General features: G+C 52.5%; 1 protein-coding gene across 11 annotated transcripts in view; it reads right to left on the reverse strand.

Moving 5' to 3' along the window:
• Nucleotides 1–20,063, reverse strand: part of LOC103661510 — a 96,586-nt gene that overhangs the window by 69,544 nt on the left and 6,979 nt on the right. The window contains exon 3 of one of the 11 annotated variants that reach the window (XR_005833737.1): nucleotides 3,380–3,463. The exons of the other annotated variants lie outside the window; for them this stretch is intronic. The gene's annotated coding sequence lies outside the window, so the exon portion shown is untranslated. The remainder of the gene's footprint in view (nucleotides 1–3,379; nucleotides 3,464–20,063) is intronic. 11 annotated transcript variants of the gene reach the window in all.

Raw genomic sequence — 20,063 nt, forward strand, 5'->3', positions numbered from 1 at the left:
TGTGTGGTGTCTGTGTGTTGTGTCTGTGTGGTGCGTGTGTGGTGTCTGTGTGGTGTCTGCGTGGCGTGGGGGGGGAGGGCACGGCAGGGCACGCTGGTGTGAGGGGTCAGGGAGAGCAGCTCCTTCACCACCCGCGCTGGGCGACGGGGACGGGACGCAGCTCCTGTCCCGGGGGCAGGGCGCTGGTTGTCGCCAGGCGCAGCATCTGTCCCGCCCGGCCGCCCTCCCCCTCGTCTCTGACCTGCCGCGTGATCAGCCGCGTGGTGTCTGTGTGGTGTCTGCGTGGCGTGGGGGGGGAGGGCACGGCAGGGCACGCTGGTGTGAGGGGTCAGGGAGAGCAGCTCCTTCACCACCCGCGCTGGGCGACGGGGACGGGACGCAGCTCCTGTCCCGGGGGCAGGGCGCTGGTTGTCTCCAGGCGCAGCATCTGTCCCGCCACCGCCCTCCTTTCTTCAGAGTGCGCGTCTTCCTCAACGGCAGTTCCTGATCTCAGACCTTCCAACTGCCCCTTCTCGTTCCTTGATTTCCTCTCCCTCCGGGCGCCGAACCTTCCCCTCCTTAAGAACTGCAGAGCCTCGGTGACTTCTTCTTCAACCTCCTCCTCACTTCCTGGCTCTGCTCATTTCTTCCAGAGCCCCAGTGCCCACCCCTGCTCAGCTGAACCAGGACCTAACGGGCATTTCCTGATCTCAGACCTTCCAACTGCCCCTTCTCGTTCCTTGATTTCCTCTCCCTCCGGGCGCCGAACCTTCCCCTCCTTAAGAACTGCAGAGCCTCGGTGACTTCTTCTTCAACCTCCTCCTCACTTCCTGGCTCTGCTCATTTCTTCCAGAGCCCCAGTGCCCACCCCTGCTCAGCTGAACCAGGACCTAACGTCCCTGATCTTCCCACATTCCAAGTGTCCCTCCCCCCATCTTCTCCAGCGCCCGCTTCTCTAGCTCCAGTTCCGTGGCCGCCACGCCACCGATACACACCCGTGCCCTCCCCCTTCTCTTGCGCCGGCGTCCTCACACAATGGCAGCCCCAGCCCCTGTTGGGACTCACTTTCCCATCAACTCCACACCGGTCCCACCCCCACCTCAGTCGGCCCCCCAACACTGAACATGAACAGTGAAAAAGATTGTAAGTAGGCCAATTGGTATTACTTTAAACGTAAGGGAGCCCTTCGTGCTCCCTGAAAATGCAGCCATGTCCCCCAGTCCGTGCGGTCCCTCACGGTCCCTCACGCTCCAGTCCCCAGCATCTCCATCTCAGTTGTGACATCGCTTCTGATGTCACTTGGGGAATAGTGAAGTTAGAAGAGAATTTTGAGAGCCTCCTGTCATCACATCTCTGTTCGTTGGCCACCATCACAAGACGCCTGGGGGGGGGGGGGGAGCTTAAACAACAGACATTTATTTCCCACAGTTCTAGAGGCCACAAGTCCAAAGAGCAAGGTGTTGGCAGGTTTGGTTTCTCCTGAGGCTTCTGTCCTTGGCTTGTAGATGGGCTTCTTCTCGCTGTGTCCTCACACGCTCTTCCCTCCGTGTGCACCCACTCCTGGGGTCTCTTCCTCTTCTTGTAGGGACATCAGTCACACTGGATTAGGGCCCACCCATGTGGGGCAGAACCACCCCCTTCCCAGCATGCAGGCTTAGCAGCTGTAGTCCCCCCGGGATGCCTAGGCTCCCCGGGAAATGTCTGAGGGCCAGAGCAAACCCTCCCTCACCCCTTGCAGTAGGGCTTGTATTTGAAAACAGATTTGGTGTTTCAGTCACTTCCCTAAATGCCAGCAAAGCACAAAGAAACAATGGGATTCCAGAAAGGTCAAACGGTTTGTGATCAAATGTTTCCTTTGTGTTTGGTGGTGGAAGTGCTGTGGCCATCCCTTCTCCCAGGTTCTTCCTGAGGAGGCCTGGGAGGTGGCGTGTGTGCGCACACCCTCTCTCCACCGTGTCTCTGCTTTCCTGGCTGTCAGACGCCCGCGGCTTCTGGCCACGGGCCTGGCCAGGAAGGCCGCACCCCAACACGTAGGCCCAAACGGGAGAAGAAAACTGGGACGACCACAAAAGTGTAGCGATAATCGCTTTAGGCATGTAAGTCAAACTGAGTCCAAGTAACGCAGAGCTCTTAAACTGGGGAGAGCAATGGGTTTGGAGAAGAAAACAACTTCTATGGGCTCTTTTATATTTTTCTAAATTTCCCCTAGTTTTCTACTTCACGCTGGTGTTTGGAGAGGGGGGAGAGGGAAGAATGGGGGAAGGTGGGGGGTGTCATTTCATAAAGGTTTTATTTCCCATAATCTTAACGAGGGAAGGAGTCTCCAGTGTTTGCTTCTCAGACCTGGAAACTCACCCTGCTCCTGCCTCAAACCACCTCGAGGCCCTCGCCCGGAAGAGTGATGATCAATCAAACTGCAGAGAAGCAGCAGCAATGACTGGCGCATATTAAAATCAAGGGGACACAGATTGTAAAAGATCATTTTCTCTCGGGCCTGAGGCTGCTTCTCTTCCTTCGGGAAGGCTCGAAGAATCAATCACTTCTGTTTTTATGAAGAGACAGGGATTCCAGATTTTTCTTATTAACTCATTCCTCATTATGGTGAAGGTGTTCCTCTTCACCCAGAAACTCTTTCCAGCTGCAGCGTCAGTGTCAATCTAAATGTGCTTTATACAGTTTTGTCTCCTGGGTTAGCCTTCCTTCATTAGGTTTTGATTATTTTCCTTCTGTTTTCTCCACTTGTATCATCATAATGCTTTCTTCACATTTCTCTCAGTCCTCTCTCCTTTTTCCTTCTCTGTTTTCATCGTCTGACTTCATTGTCATAGCGCCAAATGCACAGTGGATATTGAATAAATGTTTCATGTTAATAAATGTTACATCCCTTGATGTGCACTAACAGCTCGTAGTTTCTGAGCATTGACCACAGGCCAGCTCTGGGCCAAGCTCCTATGATGTGTATCCTGCTGAATCCTCAGATTTCTCCTGAGGCTGTGAGGGCCTTAGGGGGGCTGGGACAAGGGGGAGTCAAGAGAGATCCTAGGGCACAAAACTTTAGGAGGCGCTCACTCTTGGGGTCCTAAAAGTGCAGGCCAACCCCCGAGAATGCCTCAGACTGCCCCAGCCTGAGCATTACAGTGATTTCCATCTCTACCTTTCCATCTCTACCTCAACGTAGAAGGAAACGGGGCAGACAGAGGGTATGGCAGTTGCCCAAGGCCACAGAGCCAAAGAATAAAGAGAATTTGAACACAGGTCTGGCTAAATCCAGAGCCCCAGCTCTTAAGAATTACAATTAATATGTACCCAGAGCATCCAAGTAGCTTTAAATGTCACCATTCTTTATATGTGTTTTTAATTTAAAAATTTTACTTTTCAGTTTGAAATAATTTATACTTACTAAATGTCACCATTCTTCAATATGAAGAGAAAACCAGGCAGCTTCAGACTTTTGAGGAAAGCCGCTAACCCAAATGCCAGAGATCTAATGAAGGAAACAGATGAACAAATGCAGAAAATCCTAAAGCTGAAGTAATGCAGAAAGCAGAAGACAGCTTCAAGCTCAACTTTATAAACTTGAAGAGTCAGAAGATTTTGCATCCATGAACTGAGAATATTCAGAGAATAGGAAACATTCAAAGAAAAGGAAAACACTTGTAGAAACTAAGACGTTTATAGCAGAAGTGAATATTTCAATAGAGGAATTGAATAGTAAGTTTGAAGAAGTCTACTGGGAAATAGAACAAGACAAAGAGATGAAGAATAGGGGAGAAGAGATAAAACCAGAGAATCAACACAAGAAGTCCAACAGCAAATTTATAGGCATTCCAGAAAGAAAGAAAAAATGGAGAGGAGGAAATTATTTAAAAAGACATAAGAAAATGTGGACCAAGTGCCCAGAGCACTGAATAAAAAATAGATCAATTATGGTAAAATCTGACAACACCAGGGATAAAGAAATGATCATAAAAACTTTCAGAAGCAAATAGAAAAACTTGGGAACCAGAATGGCATTCAGATTTCTCACCAATACTGTTGGAAACTAAAAGTCCATAGAGCGATGCTTTTACAATGCTAAAGGAAAACAATTTCTAAGCCATCAGTTGAATGTAAGGATAAACCAAAGACATTTTTTCAGATAAGCAAAATCTCAACACATTCACTTTCCATGGACCATTTCTTAAGAAGCTACTGAAGGATGTACTTCAATAAAACAAGGGGGTAAACCAACAAAAAGTGTTCCGGGAAACATCTAGTCCTTGGCTATCATGCCCTAGGCAACATGGGTCGGAGGGTCTGGAGAGCTCTCTGCTCAGAGGGGAGCCACAGCATGGAGGACATGGGACACCAGCGTTCATGCCATAACAAGGACAAATTACCTGCTGGACTTTTCATGTGCTTGCCTACCCCCTGAGAAGAGTGTAACAAGAAGTCGGAGGACTTAGTGAGAGGCCCCTGAAAATCTGAGCAAATGTACCAAGATGATTAACTCCAGGAAAAACAAAACATTGTACATGAAAGGAAATGTAATTAGAGCAGACTCTGAGGCTTAGCTGGGAACAGTCGTTTACAGTATTTACTGAGGCAAATCAACATAAATTCCGAGTAGTAATGAATCCAAAAGAGGTGAAATGCCATACTGGAGAATGGTTGTGAATGTGTGCAAGTGTGTATAACATGTAAAACTTAAATTCTCCTCTGCTATCGTAGGAAGTTAATATATGTCTAAAATGGGGGGGGTGGAAGTCAAGAAACATATTACTTAAAACTATGGAGGGAAATACCAGAAAATGTCTAAAAGAGTTGAAAATGGCTGTCTCCAAAAAGTAGGACTCGGGGGGCAGGAACCAGATGGAGTAAGGGAGTCTCTGCTTTTTATGATAAGCCTTGTGGTGCCTTTTGATGCTCAGTAAGGTACGTTTATTACCTTGATCAAAATTAACATTAGGAGGTAATTTCAGTATCAGCTTATTTACTTGCCTTTTCTTCTTCCTCTTAAAACAAGAAACCGGAGTGGGGAAAATACCGCCTCTTGGGGCCTTTTTGCTCTTTGAATAGAATATACTGTCTCCCTCCTTCCTCTTCTCTATTATTACGAAACAGAACAGCAGTTTTAATCACCCCAAAGAGCACATAATCCTCAACCCAATATTTGCCTTTGAAATTAATTTCACAGCTATGTTTGACTACACGTAGGTCATAAATTATATTATGGAAAGCCAGCTTGTGAGAAAAGTAAAAGCTGTCCACCTTTGCCACCGGCCCTTCCTTCAGGGCGGAGGTCTGCTTCTCGGGCTCCTTGACGGCAAGTCCCCATCACAGCACCCCAGGCCCTTTGGCTCGCTGTGTCCTCATGCGCGTGCCCACTCCTTGCCTGGAACTCGCTATCAAAGCCCGATGTCCGAGCTTTCCAAGCATCATTCGGTCACTAGCTCAGTCGGTGTTTCTTAAGTATTCCAAGATGCTCCACGCTGTCTTAGCCCTCTGGGGGAGAGGAAATACCAGAAGTACTCCCTGCCCTAAGGAACTTAAAATCCAGTTGAGAGAGGGGGCCCTAGACAAAAACCCATCGTGAACAAAGCAGAGTTAAGACTATCCGTGAGACGCAAGAAGATGTGCCGTTTGTGTCCCCAGAAGGGAGGAGCAGGGATGGTGGGAATGGCCAGATTCAGATCAGGCTCCAGGGAGGGGGTAGAACTCAGCCTGTGTGCTCAGAGGTCATGCCTTGCTCCTGGACTCCCGTGACTTGACACCTCTCCCCCCAAACGTTAATCACGCCGTCCTCCGGACTAACGCTGGATCTGGTACCGCAATCATCCCAGGGCTCGACAACTTGTAACGAACGACTTGTCTACCCCACGAAACTGTGAGTTCCACCAGCTCGAAGGCCGTGTATTTTGGCAGCCCCAGCCCCCAACATAGCCCAGGGGCTCAAGAATGTGAACTGAATGAAAGAGTGAATGCTCTTCGCTGCAGGAAGGAAAATGCCGACTAGGGCATGCACGGTGTGTGACATTGCAAATATTTCTCCCCAGCCCCCCACTGGCCTTCCTTTCCCACCCCGTCTGTGTGTGGGGATGTGGGAAGGCCGGTGGAAGATGGGTCAGAGAGCCAGACAGGACACAGAGTTCTCCACAAGGTCGTCTCGGGGGAGAGTCGGAGCTCCAGTTGTGACTGGCACCGCGAGCACGCCCAGAGAATTCACACGCCATCCCTCCAGGGCCCCGCGACTTCACAGCGGCCCTGTGAAGGCCCAGGAGGTTGACCATCCTCCCTCAATTTCTCAAGAACACAGAGCAAACCAGCAGTGAAGATGGTCTTGATGGCGAATGGCTCTGTGGGTGGCCAGTGGTGACTGATGCGCCCAGATCTGCAGGTCTGGGGTCACCTGAGCCCATGTTCAGAACCCTCAGAGAGCAGGGAGAAGAGACAAAAGAGGAGAGTGGGGCAGGGGGACCTGGCAGCCCCCGACCTCCTGGGAGACCCCACCAAGCAGAGCCACTTAGACAGGAAAGCTGGGGCCAGGCTGCCTTATACTCTTGTATCAGGCCTCCCCCTGTCTCAGTTAACTTCAGCCTCTTGATTTGTCGCAGGGCCCTAATAATGCCTCCCTCACGGGGTGTCCCCCCGGCCGGGCTGAGATCACGCACAAACGTGTGGCCAACACTGTGCCTGGAGCGCAGACCAGTGCTCACCGGACCAGCAGCTCTCCGGGGGAGGGATGAAGAGCACAGCAGCGGCCTGAAAAACGACTGGCCTTCTAACCATGACTTGCAGTTTTTATAATTCTGTTTTTCTCTTGACCCAATTAAAAAAAAAAAGGCTTTTTGCTCTTTTTCCTCTTGGGCCCAGGGGTTGTGCTAGTTAGTCCAGCTTCGGGGAGATTGTGTCAGTCAGCGAGTGTGCAAGAGGGACCCTCTGCGCAGTCCCAGGGGGCAGGGCTCTGCCAAGGTCAGGGTGAAAGTCAGACTTGCTGGCCTGTGCTCAGCAGGCCCCCCAGAAGGTGGCTGGTGCAGAGAGGGAGGGATGGAGCCCACCCACATGGACAGCCCTTCCCCCCTCATTCGCTTCAAGTGCCCTTTCTGACCCACCTTGGCCAGCATGGAACCACCTGAGATGCTTTAGAAAATGTTCATGTCCAGACCCCACCTCTTCCCGGGATTCTGACTCCACTGGTCTAAGATGCGGCCCAGTCACTGGTATTGTGACCAAGCCTCCCTCCCCGTGGTACAGCACAGCCAGGCTTGAGATGCTCTGGCCCGATGGGACTCGGCTGCTGAGTTAACCCCTTCCTGAAAAGCCGTCCTTGGACAAGTCATTCTGCACACAGGAGGAACGTGCTCGCGAGTCAGATGACCCAGGTTTGCATCCTGGCTTTGCCACTCCTGGCTGTGTGTGTGTGACCTTGGGCGGGTCATCGAGCATTCCCGGACCTCGGTTCCTTCATCTATACAATGGGGGAGCCCACGATGGCCCCCCCTCTCCCTGTACGGTAGTGAGCACCAAGAGGTCAGGCAGTAAAGTGGTTGGCACAGTACTTGACGAGTCAGTACTGGTAATTACAATTAATACTAATCATTATTTCTTGGAGAAAAGACTCGTATTATCTGCCTAGTCTTGCAAGTGGAGAAAGCCTTGGGATTATTCAGGACACTCATCTAATGGAGTCTGCACATGGCCAAGTGAATAGCGCGGCCCCAGGCCATGTCCTTCCTCCCCATTCCGCTCCTAAGTCCCACGGCGATCTTCCCAGCTCTTTTTGTCAATGACAATGGGAATGCAGTTCCCTAACACACTGTTTCCAAAGCAGGTTTCAGGTGCTTTCTCATTTAACAGAGCCCTCCCTCGTGACACTGTCACAGCTCCTGGTCAGCCTGAGTCACAACCCGAGCCATCTCTCCAGGCGCGGTGGGCACAGACAAGCCACAAAGGCAGGCAACCTAGGCCCGGCTCTGGCCTGGCGAGGCATGAATCTCAGACGTGTGTGCACACACTGCCCGGTCTCTCCTGCTGACCTGAGCAGTCGTTGGGCTTAAGGAAGCAGCTCTCATTTTCTCTCCAGGGAAGGGTACTATGCCCCACTGCCACCTGCCCTCCCCCACCAGCAGGTGGTAACAGGGGACAGGGAGCACGGCGGATCTAGGTGTAGGCGCTCACAAGCAAGCCCCAGACCTTGCCCCTTCTTAAGGTTTGTCTCCCAGGGGCTGCTTTCCTGTACTGTCTCTACCAGGTGAGCAGACAGATCCTAATGGCAGGGCTGAGTGGAGGGCTCCCTGTTGGGGGCTTCTCTCTCTGGCCTCGGGAGGCAGATGCAGGGGGGAACAGGAAAGGTCAGAGGTCACTTGCTTGAAGCCCTGAAATGAGGCCCTGTGGCTGGCAAGAGTGAGCAAGGGTGAGAGTGGGAGCCGGGGAGGTGAGCCAGCGTCCGTGGCCTCGCAGGCTGTGCACGAGGCCTGTCCTTATTCCTAAGACAAAGGGAAGCCACTGAGGGCACTGGCAGTGGGGATGCCATGACCAGATTTATAGTTTTGTGCTGGCTTCAGTTCTACTTATAATCCTTTTATTCTTTCCAAGAAAACTTCCACCAAGCATCAAAGGCCAGTATTTACTTACTCTGTGCCAGGCTGTGTGCTAAGTGCTCTACGTGAATCAGCTCCCTCTTCCACGGGGCCCCATGGCCTATCCAGGAGGATGCCAGGGCCCCATTTTGTGCCTGGCCCGTTCCAGGTCCCCTCTTGCCCCCCTGCTACGGAGTGAGCAGCTATTATCAGCCTCTAGCTGTCAGAGTGCGTGAGCCAGACTCTGATGTCACATGCAGCACACTCAGCATCGAAGCTTCTCAGAACCAGGATGACACCTGACCTTCGCCTTGTACACACTCTCACCTGTTGCTTGCACCTGTCTCTCTAACAGCCATTCCCACGTGTCAGCATGCCAACAGGGAACATTCCTCTGGACTGAGTGCTTAGATGTCAAAGCCACAAGAGGTTCCCTAATCCTTCTCACCCCAAGTGAACTGCCCCTCAAATGACAGGCCTTGCTCCCCTCGTGGAGGCTGAGGCTGCCTGGACAGCTGACCTCAAGGGTGTGGGTGTCTAAAATAAGGGCCCAGGAGGGGCTGTGCAAGGGGGCACAAACTCATCCATTAGTCATGACACCACTCTCACTTTACAGAGCAGGAAGAAAGGGTGAATTCGTTCATTTGTTAAATCCAGAAGCACCTAGGTAGGAATGAGGAAGGGCTGCCGTGTGGTGCCCCCAAAACCCACCATCTGTTGAGAAACTACCAAGCACTTTGCATTAGAGAGACACTGTCCTCATCCTAATGATAGTCATTTCATAGATGAGGAAACGGAGGCTCAGACTGGTTATCCAGTCCAGTCACATGCTTCTTAAGTGGCTGAGCTGGGATTTGAACCTGCAGTGGCCCGTGCCAGTGTCACCCCTTCCAGAGGTGTGGAGTGGCCTGAGCCTCTCAGTGAGCAGGCGCCTGAAACAAGCATGGTATCTATTGTTCATATTAATCGGCTCTATCGTCTTGCAGTTCAGCCCCAACTGGATAAACATGTTCCGGCAGCTGATTGCTGAGACAGCACTGTGGGTGATGGAATGAGGGTTCGGAAGCATTCCCTTTCCTGCTTATACCCAAGGACAAATTGCAATAGAAACCCCCAGTCTCGCTATACCAGGTTACAGGTAACACAGGACCCTGCATTGCATGCAATCAAAAAATGACTAAAGTTCTTTTTGACTTTGAAAAGATGATCCTGAAATGGATCAGGTAAAGTAGTGAGTTGCATGTTATTCAAAAGTATCCAATAGTGGTGTCTGGGTGGCTTCATCCGTTACGTGTCTGCCTTAGGCTCAGATCATGATCCCAGGGTCCTGGGATCAAGCCCCATACTGAGCAGGAAGTCTGCTTCTCCCTCTCCCTCTGCCTCTGCCTCACCCCACCCCACTCATGCTCGCTCTCTCTCTCAAATAAATAAACCTTAAAAAAAGAAAAAGTATCCAATACATCCTGGATGTTACCAAGGATGTGGTAGTGGTGCTTCCTGTACATCCAGGTAGGGCAGACGCCTCTACAAAAGTATATATAGTTTCAGCAAAAGTAACAAAGGAATTGGTGTGCGCACGTGTATGGACTTGTGTGTGCAGGTATGTATGCATGCGTGTGGGCACTTGGGTGTGCATGTGTGTGCATGCACACGTGTGTGTACACGTGTGGGTACATGCATGTGCATATGTACACTTGTGTGCATGTTTGTGCATACAGGCCTATGCATATGTGTGTGCACATGTTTGGACTGGAGGAAGGGATGGGGAGACAGAGTATCTGTGAGGGTCTCTAGATGTCCCTCCCTAACTTCAACTGTTACTGTTCTGCTTTAATTTATTGTATATTGGAGGCCTTCTACTGAAAATAGTTTGAAAATCACTGCTAGAAGGGAATGGTGAGTTAATGAATTTTTATCAGAGAAGCCATAGTAAGATTTGCATTTTAGAAACACCACTTTGCTTGGAAGCAGGAGGATGGATTGCAGAGAAGCGTGAGCAGAGGTGCTGGGTCAATGCGGTGTTCTGACCGCAGCCAGAACTAGGCAGTGCAGGACAGAAAGGGCGGAGCAGAGGGGTATTTTGGAGGTAAAATCGGAGGCACTTGGCAGTTGCTGGAATATGCAAGATGAGAAAAAGGAGGCATCCTGCCTATTCCACTGGTTCTGGTCTGAGAGGACAGAGGTGGGTGTTGCTGAATCAGAGCACACCAGAAAGGAGTTGCTTCTAAGGAGGGAGGAAGGACTGAGGACGGGGCGTGCGGCCATGACAGCTCTGTGAGAAGTTCCGAACGCAGCCGGTCAGCTGGCAGCTGCGGTTTCAAATCCAGACCTCACGGGAGATCTCTGGGCTCTAGGTGTAACCTTGGGTTTTCAACATAGAAATGTCATCCGGGGGGCGCCTGGGTGGCACAGTCGTTAAGCGTCTGCCTTCGGCTCAGGGCGTGATCCCGGCGTTCTGGGATCAACCCTCACATCAGGCTCCTCCGCTGGGAGCCTGCTTCTCCCTCTCCCACTCCCCCTGCTTGTGTTCCCTCTCTCGCTGGCTGTCTCTCTGTGTCAAATAAATAAATAAAATCTTTAAAAAAAAAAAAAAAGTCATCCGGGAACGTCACCTCCCCCTTTATCAGGTAACCCTGGGGAGGTGGGGAGAGTATAGCTGGAAAAAGGGAAAGGACCCAGGAATGAGCCCTGGGAGATTCCAACATTGAGAGGGTACAGAGAAATGAGAGCTGGTAAAAGAAACTACAAAGGGACAACATGTAAGCGGGCAGCTGGATTTCAGTGTTCCGAGGCTCAAGAGACAGCACCAGGTTCAGAGTCGTGAGTCAGGAGCATCAGGATGCCATCAGCACGGCAGAGAGGATGGAGTGAGGACGGTGAGCCTTGGAAGCAACAAGGTGTCGGGGAGAGGGAGGAGGAAGAGTCCTCAGAGGTGGTGGTAAAGGAGCAGCCAGAAAAGTATGAGAACAGGGCCTGGCTAGAGTCTCAGAAGCTGGCTCAGTCAGGGTGCTTTTGGCTGCAAGGAATAGAATAGCTTACTAAATAGAAAAAGCTGACTAATTAGGTCATAGGAGCATAGATTCTCTCACAAGGTGTCTGTAAGAGGCAATTCCAAGGTTGGTTCAACTGCTAAGTCAGGCCTCTTTGGGCTTTTCCTTGTGTTCAGAGATGGCTGCAGCAACTCCAAACATCATTCTTTTCACCAGTCACGTGGCTTTCTCTTTGTGTCTCTCCTCCCCCTTTATCGGAAAGTGAATGTTCGTATGAAGCTCTCCCAGGTAGACTCTCCCTCAGATCCCATGAGCTGGTCCCAGCGGCAAGGAGGCTGGCAAGTGAGTAACTAGCATTTCAGCCTCGTGGTAGGAACTGAGCGCTCACTGCAAGGAGGCAGGAGAAAGGCTGGCCGTCAGGAGAGTGATTTGCGAGTGGCTTCCTCTGGTGCCCACTCAGCAGAGGCTCTCAGAAGCCGGGAGTGGTGGTTTCCACTAGAGCAGAGTAGCCCGGTGCTAGCAACACAAGAGATGTGACAATACCGGGTGTAGGCAATGTTTACAAAAGCAGTTTCAGTAGGTGCGGGGAGAAATAGAAACTGAATTACAAGTGAATTGAGTAGTGAATGGGGAGAAGAACATGGAATAGATAGTGTAGACCAGTGGTTCCCAACAGGAGACAGGGGTCCAGATTTTGTCCTCTAGGGGATGTCTGGTAGGGTCTGGAGACACTTTTGGTTGTCCCAACTGGTGGAGGCTGTCATGACAGTCACTACTGGCACCTGGGGTCCTCTGGCGTCTTCCCAAACTGAAAGGAGAGCATGTCTTGTGGGTAGAGGCAGGGATGTGGTTAAGCATCCTACAGAGCCATTCTAGACTGAAGGTTTGTGTCCCCCCAGATTCTCAGGTTGAAGTTCGGCCCCCCACCATGACAGAATTGGGAGAGGAGGCATTTGGGAGGCAGTTAGGCTTCCATGAGATCAGAAGGGTGGGGCCCTCATGGCGGGATTAGCGTCCTTAGAAGAAGAGACACCAGACAGATGGTAGCTGCTCTCCGAGCGCTCAGAGGGACGGCTGCGGGAGGATGCGGTGAGGGGCGGCCGTCTGCAGGCCAGGAAGAGAGACCTCACTGGAAACCAAACTCTGCCAGACCTCCATCCCAGCCTTCCTGCCTCCAGAACTGGGCGAGATAAATCTCTGTTTAAGCCACCCAGTCTACAGAATTGTGTTATGGCAGTCCAAGCGAACCCACAGGACAGGCCCCACAACAGTGATCTGGTCCACAGCATCAGTAGTGCCAAGGCTGACAAACCCTGGTGTAGACTACCCTTTCATGAAGTTAGTTTGGATGGGGAAGTAGAGTGAAAAAGGCAGCGGTGAGCAAAGTGGGAGAGACAGCAGCATGTTCCCGGACCAGGGATGCGGGTACAGAGGGAGGGGCTAGAAATTCAGAAAAGAAGTTCGGTTGCTGATGGAGGAGGATGCCACAGAGCCGGGAGGGTGGGTCAGGAGTTGATCGAGGGGAGGCCTCAAGCAGGAAGTAGAGTACCTGCAGCCCCAGGACTGAGAGGAGAAAACAGGGGGGCTGGGGGTGGGCGGCGGGGGGTGCTGGAACTCAGGGTTATTCCTGCCCCAGGACCATGACCTTTTGGAGTAATAGGAGATGAGGTCATGCACTGAGTGTGAGGGGACAAGGAAGGAGGGAGGAGACAGTCTGAAAGCATTTTTAAGGAGGACATAAAGAGGGCAGGCCAAGCACGGGAAGGGAGCGTCTTGAGAGCCTGGCTGCGGTTGGAGGCTGGGTCTGTCCTGGGCACGGTCTGCACGGCTGCGTGGCTTCCTCCAAAATGCTCGGTACCCCAGGCCAGCCAGGACTAACTGATGGTCAGTGGCTGAGGGTGCAAAAGGACGAGGAGCTCAGAGAAGTGATAGGAAATGTTTCAGGTAATCAGCCCTGTGGCCCAGGCCCTGGGAAAATCATTTAAACCCTCAAGACCTCAGTTTTCTCATTTATAAAATGGGGTTTGCCCATTACCTCGTGGGGGTCCAGTGACAGAGCTAATGAGAGAGGCTTTGCTCGCTGTGACTCCTCCCTAAATGCTCATAATTAATGTTAGTCCTTGCAGAGCGACGGTTACCAGCACTTTCATGGGTATCTTCATTCAGTTCCTTTTACCCCCACTGCCCTCCCTGACTCCTGTGCGTTCAGAACTGGGGACTTCTGTCCTGGCATGACAGATGGACCAATGAATGATCTCAGGACAGAGAGACACCTGCTGGCCCACCCTTGCCCCCCAAGAGCCAGGCCCCTCTGGATCCTGTGTCCGGGGCGTGTTATGCACAACACTTGGAAGCACTTGGAAGGAGAGGGTGCTTTCACTGCCACCACTACATAATTGAATTCGAGCTCAGCTGGAGTCAGAGGGAGCCAGCCAGGGAACGGGAAGAAAGGAAAACGTGAGAAAAAAGGGGTGGGGAGTGAAGAGTGCTGGAGATCCAAGTTGGCCAAGAGTTGGAACTAGACAAATATGGGGAAACTGGGAAAGGTGGGCGTTCCAGAAGCTTCTTCAGCCTGGTCTGCAGTGCACTCCCTCCATCCCCCAGATTGGACAGGGGATAGGTGACAGGGAGTAGGAGCTCAGGCCAGGGCACAGGTGGGAGAGGGAAGGGCCAGGACACCCTGGAAAGAAAGACACGGGGGAGAAGGACGGCAGGGCTCGGGGGAGAGGGAGGCCCGTGATCACAGTACCTGGGACACCACAAATAGCATCACCAGAGCAGAAACCAGTTTGGGAAGGAAGAACGGGTCAGTGATGGTGACGGACTTACATTTAATAGCGATCATTTGTGTAATAACAACAATAACAGCTCCCAGCGGTTGAGCACCCACTCTGTCCCAGGCAGATGACCTATAGTTGCTTGTTTGGTCACAAGCCACGAGACGGGTGTCAGTATCCCCACGGACAGATGTGGAAACAGGGCTGGCGGGGGCCATGGACTTGACCAGGGCCGCAGAGCTGGGAGGCGGTGCAGTCAAACCCCCAACTCCCTGCTGCTTTCTCCTCATACATTCGGTTCCTCTCTCCCCAGGCCGCAACCCTCACCCAGACGTCCCAGTGGCTACAGTGCCAGGCCGATAATCTCCATCACCCCAATTTCTTAGGGCCAGTTTTTGAAGACAATCACAGACTAAACTCAAAAGTATGTATTTCAACGGCAGATTCGGGCCCTGAAGCAGTTAACAGAGGAAGTTATTGTGAACAGGGGCTTTTTCGGTCATTCTCTCTACAAGCCGTGAACTGATTGCTTTATTCGTTCATTCACTTACTCGTTCATCCGTTCCTTCACTGCAGTGTAAGGGTCAGGAACATAGGCTCTGGCCTATGACTGCCTGAATTCAAATCCTGACTCCCCATCCATGAGCTTTAGGAACCGAAGTTTTCTACCTGTTTGTCCCTCTGAAAATGGGAAGGACATCTCCTGGGGTCGAGGTGACGGTCAGTGGGCTCATATATCTAAAGCACTCGGAAAGTAGCTGGCTCCGGTCCGTGCTAATCTGTGCCAGGAGAAGCCCGGTTCAGTGGGCCTGGCTTCCACCCTGGAGATGCTCAGGTCCAGGGACAGGGCCGCCCTGTCCACCCCACCTACCAGCCAGGACAAGGACAGGTTAAGGCCAGACTACCCTTGGCCTCTCCGGTGACTTCTTTCAGAGGCAGAAGCTGTAGCCTCGGGCCAGAGCCCAGAGAGGGCACGATGCTGCTTTCAAGCTGGACAACTTGCACGGGCCCTGCCCGCCGGCTTGGGGCTGTACAGCAGAGTCTATTCCTCTGATGATTTTGTTCTTCCCTGACCCTAGAAACATCTGCCTGGCGGAGGCAGGAGAGGCTTTTAGGATGCTAGGGGCTGGCTCTAACAAGGGCTCATCTCCCTAGGGAGGCTAGCTGATGAAGATCAAGTCCCAAAGCCCAGAATGCTGACCCAGGCCCTCACAGCAGAAGGCAGAGCCCAATAAGGGAAGTCACAGCCGTAAGTAGGGCAGTGGCCTGGGCTTTGTCGCCTGCTAAAGACATCCGCTGCCCCCACTGCTTTGTGTGCACCCCGGCTGCTGTCCCATCAAGGCGACAGCTTCTGATCTCTTCCTTTTGCTGGAGCTCCGGCAGAACAAGGCTCGAGTCTCATTTGTCTGTCTGAGGTGGAGGCTTTCAGAGCCAGGCGGCTTGGAAAAATGAGGCGACAAAAGAGGCCGGCCAGCAATTAGGTAATGCCAGCCTGCCTGCTGGGCAGCCCTGCACGGTCTGTCCCAGAGCTCACCGGAAGCCCAGGGGGGAGCGGACACGTGGATTCTGGGGTTGCAGGAGAGGAAACGGCCAGGGTGTATTGGGACGGAGGGACCCTGGGAAGTAGCCAGTGACCTAAGGTCTCTGAGCCCCGCCTGTAAAACGGGGTAGAGAATGCCTCTCTCAGTGAGAGGTAGGAGGTCCTAACCTAATCGCACTGTGGTCACAGGTGACATGGCAGGTGGTCGGGCCGGGTTCCTTCCTTCTCCAGTGGGACTTCAGGGCAGCTAACGCCAGCCCAGCAGCCCCCTGGCCCAGGGCTTGGTGGTGGGGATCCCCCAATCCCTCTCCTCAGCCAGTTCTGGGCTGTGAGCTGGGGGCTCTGTCCAGTGGCAAGACCTTCTAGAGAGGGTGAAGGATTTTNACCCAATAGGTCCAGCCCTGCCTTCTTCAAAATTCACTGCAACACTGTAACTTGGGGGCCAAAAATCCCCAGAGCCCCCTGGGGCTCCAAATATTTGCATCTCTCACTCTATAACTGGGTACTTATTGGGTACCATGTTCATTTTCATTTTTTGTTTTGTTTTCGTTTGTTTGTTGTTGTTGTTTAAAGATTTTATTTATTTGACAGAGGGAGAGAGAGCACAAGCAGGGGGAGCAGCAGGCAGAGGGAGAAGCAGGCTCCCCACCAAGCAGGGAGCCTGATGAGGGGCTCGATCCCAGGACCCTGGGATCATGACCCAAGCCGAAGGCAGACGCCCAATGACTGAGCCACCAAGATGCCCCTTCATTTTCCTTTTTAAAGTATATGTGGACCTGTATTTCCATATGGGGAATGAGAAAAGCCCAGAAATTCTTCGGTCCTGGGTTCAAGTTTTGGCTTTACTATTTACTAGCTGTGGGACTGTGGGCCAATCGCGTAACCTCTCTGAACCAATCGCGTAACCTCTCTGAACCTCAATTCCCTCATCAAATAATAGTTTATATTATTGTGTCAGCAGCTCTTCAAAATAGCCTTATAAAAAAGGGATTATCAGAAAGTCCTATTTTACAAATGAAGGAATAAAAGCTTTGAGAAACCCCCTTCACTGTGTCCCTGGGCCACACAGCTAGTGACAGAACCTGGACTGGAGTGTGGATCCCTACCTTTGGTACGGAATCAGGGGAGGTAAGGATCTCTTTCCAGTTTACTTCTCAAAGTTGTTGCGAGGGGCAAAGGACAGCACCCATTCGTCTGTGTAACAGACGTCCGTTGGGGGCCACCATGTGCCAGCCTCCGTCTCAGGGAGCGAAGCGTTCCATAAGCTGTAAGGAGCTGGGCAGGGGTGAGGGGGGTGGGCACTACCCACCTGGGGGAGGCTGCCGAGTGGTTGGAGGGGAACCTTCTGCACCCCGTGGTGTAGCACTTGGCACGGGGAGCGGGGGGAGCTCCCACAGCCCTTGACCAAGCAGTCTCTTCCCTGCCCAGGCCTCCCTGCCTAGGCCTCTCAGTTCAGCCTCACAACACCCTGTTTGGGAGGTACCATAGCCCCACTTTACCGAGGAAGGGCATGTGGATCCCTGAGGACGGCGGAGTTCAGTCCTGGCTGCATGTTAGAATCCCTGGAAATCTTCAAAAGTCCAAGCCCCAGGCTGAACCCCAGACCACCCAGTGAGGAATCGGGGCTGGGCCTGAGCATCAGCGTTTGTTTGCTTGCTTGTTTTTTTTTGTTTTTTTTTTTTTTTTTTAAAGATTTTATTTATTCGACAGAGATAGAGACAGCCAGTGAGAGAGGGAACACAAGCAGGGGGAGTGGGAGAGGAAGAAGCAGGCTCATAGCGGAGGAGCCTGATGTGGGGCTCGATCCCAGAACTCCGGGATCACGCCCTGAGCCGAAGGCAGACGCTTAACCGCTGTGCCACCCAGGCGCCCCAATTGCTTGTTTGTTTTTTAAGCTCTTATTTATTTATTTGACAGAGCGAGAGAGCACAAGCAGGGGGAGCGGCGGGCAGAGGGAGGAGCAGGCTCCCTGCTGAGCAAGGAGCCGGAGGCGGGACTTGATTCCAGGACCCGGGGATCATGACCTGAGCCCAAGCCAGACGCTTAACCGACTGAGCCACCCAGGCACCCGGTCAGTGTCTTTTCCGCAGCTGCCAGAAGCGCAGCAGGAAGGAGAGCACTGAGTGGCCAGGCCCCCGCGGGGGATGCTGGTGGCCTGTACGTTGTCCAGGTCCTTGGCTCTCTCGCTTGAAGGCAGTGCGGCATAGAGGCCAGACGGTGCATTTGGGATAGACTCGGGGCCCCCCCACCTCTGTCCCCTTCTAGCTGGGTGATCATGGGCAAGCAGCTTCACCTCTCCCTGCCTGTTTGCCCAGGGTGCTGTGGGGGTTGCTGTGCCCTAAGGGTGAGACATCCAGCACCTCCCAGAGGCTTCGTGAATACTGGTTGCCTCCCTCCCTCTTCCCCCAGCTGCTGCCCAAGTTTGGGCCATTTTTCTCCTTATTCACAAGAGGTAAAACTCAGATCAGTCCTCCCTCTTACGGACAGCACTGTCCAGAAGCTGGAAGGACGTTGGAAATGGGCAGGGAGCAGCGTTGAGGGGTGACTAGAGTCTGGCACTGGCCCGTCGTCACGCTGGAGAGGTCTGGCCACAGAGAGCCAGAGAAGGCAGTCTGTTCGGGGCCGTGTGTGCTCTCCCAGCTTGCTGGGCGCCGGAGCGTCCTGCACGGGGTGTCCTTGGGGGGAGGTTTGAGAAGCCAGGCTTGCGAGCTGCCTAGAGAGCTGGTTGGCCAACAGCCAGCCAGAAGTAACAGCTTTCCCGGGCATCTGTGGGCCAGAGGCAGTGTTTCCCCAGGGCGGAGCCCGGCCTAGTGCCTAGACTGTGGTAGAGCTCAGCCGACCCCTGCCTGGAAACAGTGCTCTTCGTGCGTTTGTCTCCTGTGCACACGCCGCCCCTGCCCCCAGCTCTTTGTGTGGAGCTTGTCCCCACGTCTGGTGGAAGCATCCTTGCTGCCTCAGGAAGTCGGGGTTTTTAAATGTTCACAACAGGCCTTCGAGAATTCTCTCAGTGGGCTTGGGGCTGCCCTAACAAAACACCAGAGACTAGATGACGTTCCCAGCAGAGACTTCTTTTCTTATGGTTCTGGAGGCTGGAAGCCCAATGTCGAGGTGCCGGCAGGGTCAGTGTCTGGTGAGAACCCCCTCCTGCCTCGCTGATGGTGGGCTTCTTGCTGTGTCTCACGCGGCAGAGAGAGTGAGAATCAGTAAGCTCTCTGATCTCTTCGGGAAGGACATAAACTCCCCTAACCCTAACTATCTCCCGAAGGCCCCACTCCCAAATGCAAAATCACAGGGGGGGTTCAGGCTTCAACATAGGAACTCGGGCTGGGGGGGGGCACTATTCAGTCCATGCCATTTGTGTCCTTCTCACGTGCAAAGCATATCCATTCTATCCCAGCAGCTCACCAGCCTCGCTTCATTCCAGCAGCAACTCTCAAGTCTAACGTTTGAAGTCTCATCGACACGCCATCTAAATCAATATGGGTAACTCAAGATATGATTCACTCCGAGGTAATACTCTTCAGCTATGAACCCGTGAAACCATACGCGTTATGTACTTCCAATATACACCAGTAGGACAGACCCGGTAGGCTTTCCCCTTCCAAAAGGGAGACATAGGAAAGGAGGGGAGGGTAATGGATCCCAAGCAAGCCCCAAAGTTAGCAAGGCAAATGCCACTAGATCTTAAAGCTCAAGAATTATCCTCTTTGGTTCAATGCTCTGCTTTCCAGACCCACTGGGGCAGTGGCCCATACCCTGCAGCTCTGCCAAGTGGGGGTGGGAGGCCTCCCCAAGGCTTTCTGGCCTACAAGGTGATGGTCTAATCATCTCTGAACTGCCTGTGGGGTCCTTTTTCCCTCTCCTTGAAGAACAGTGCACACGGCAGCCAAAGAGCCCTGTGCTCTGGTCCTGCAGCATACAAGAACTTCGATGCCTCTCCTGCATTCTGTCCTGCTTTCTCTTGTTCCCTCAGTTCAAACGGCCAGTGTCTTTGCTGGTAGGACCCCGTCGCTTGCCGGGCTCCCACTGAGCTGGCTGAGATCTGTGCTCACACCCGCGTTAAGGCACACACCCTTAGTGTTCCGTTCTAAGCAAGCTTTCTCATTTTCTTGCAATGATGGCAGACTGAAACTTTTCCAAACCTCCAAGCTCCAGTTCCATTTTGCTTAACAATTCCTTCTTTAATTCATGTCTCTCCTTTTGCACTTTACTGTAAGGA

Source organism: Ursus maritimus, unplaced genomic scaffold (assembly GCF_017311325.1).
Source record: "Ursus maritimus isolate PB19 unplaced genomic scaffold, ASM1731132v1 scaffold_9, whole genome shotgun sequence".
Taxonomy (NCBI): Eukaryota; Metazoa; Chordata; class Mammalia; order Carnivora; family Ursidae; genus Ursus; species Ursus maritimus.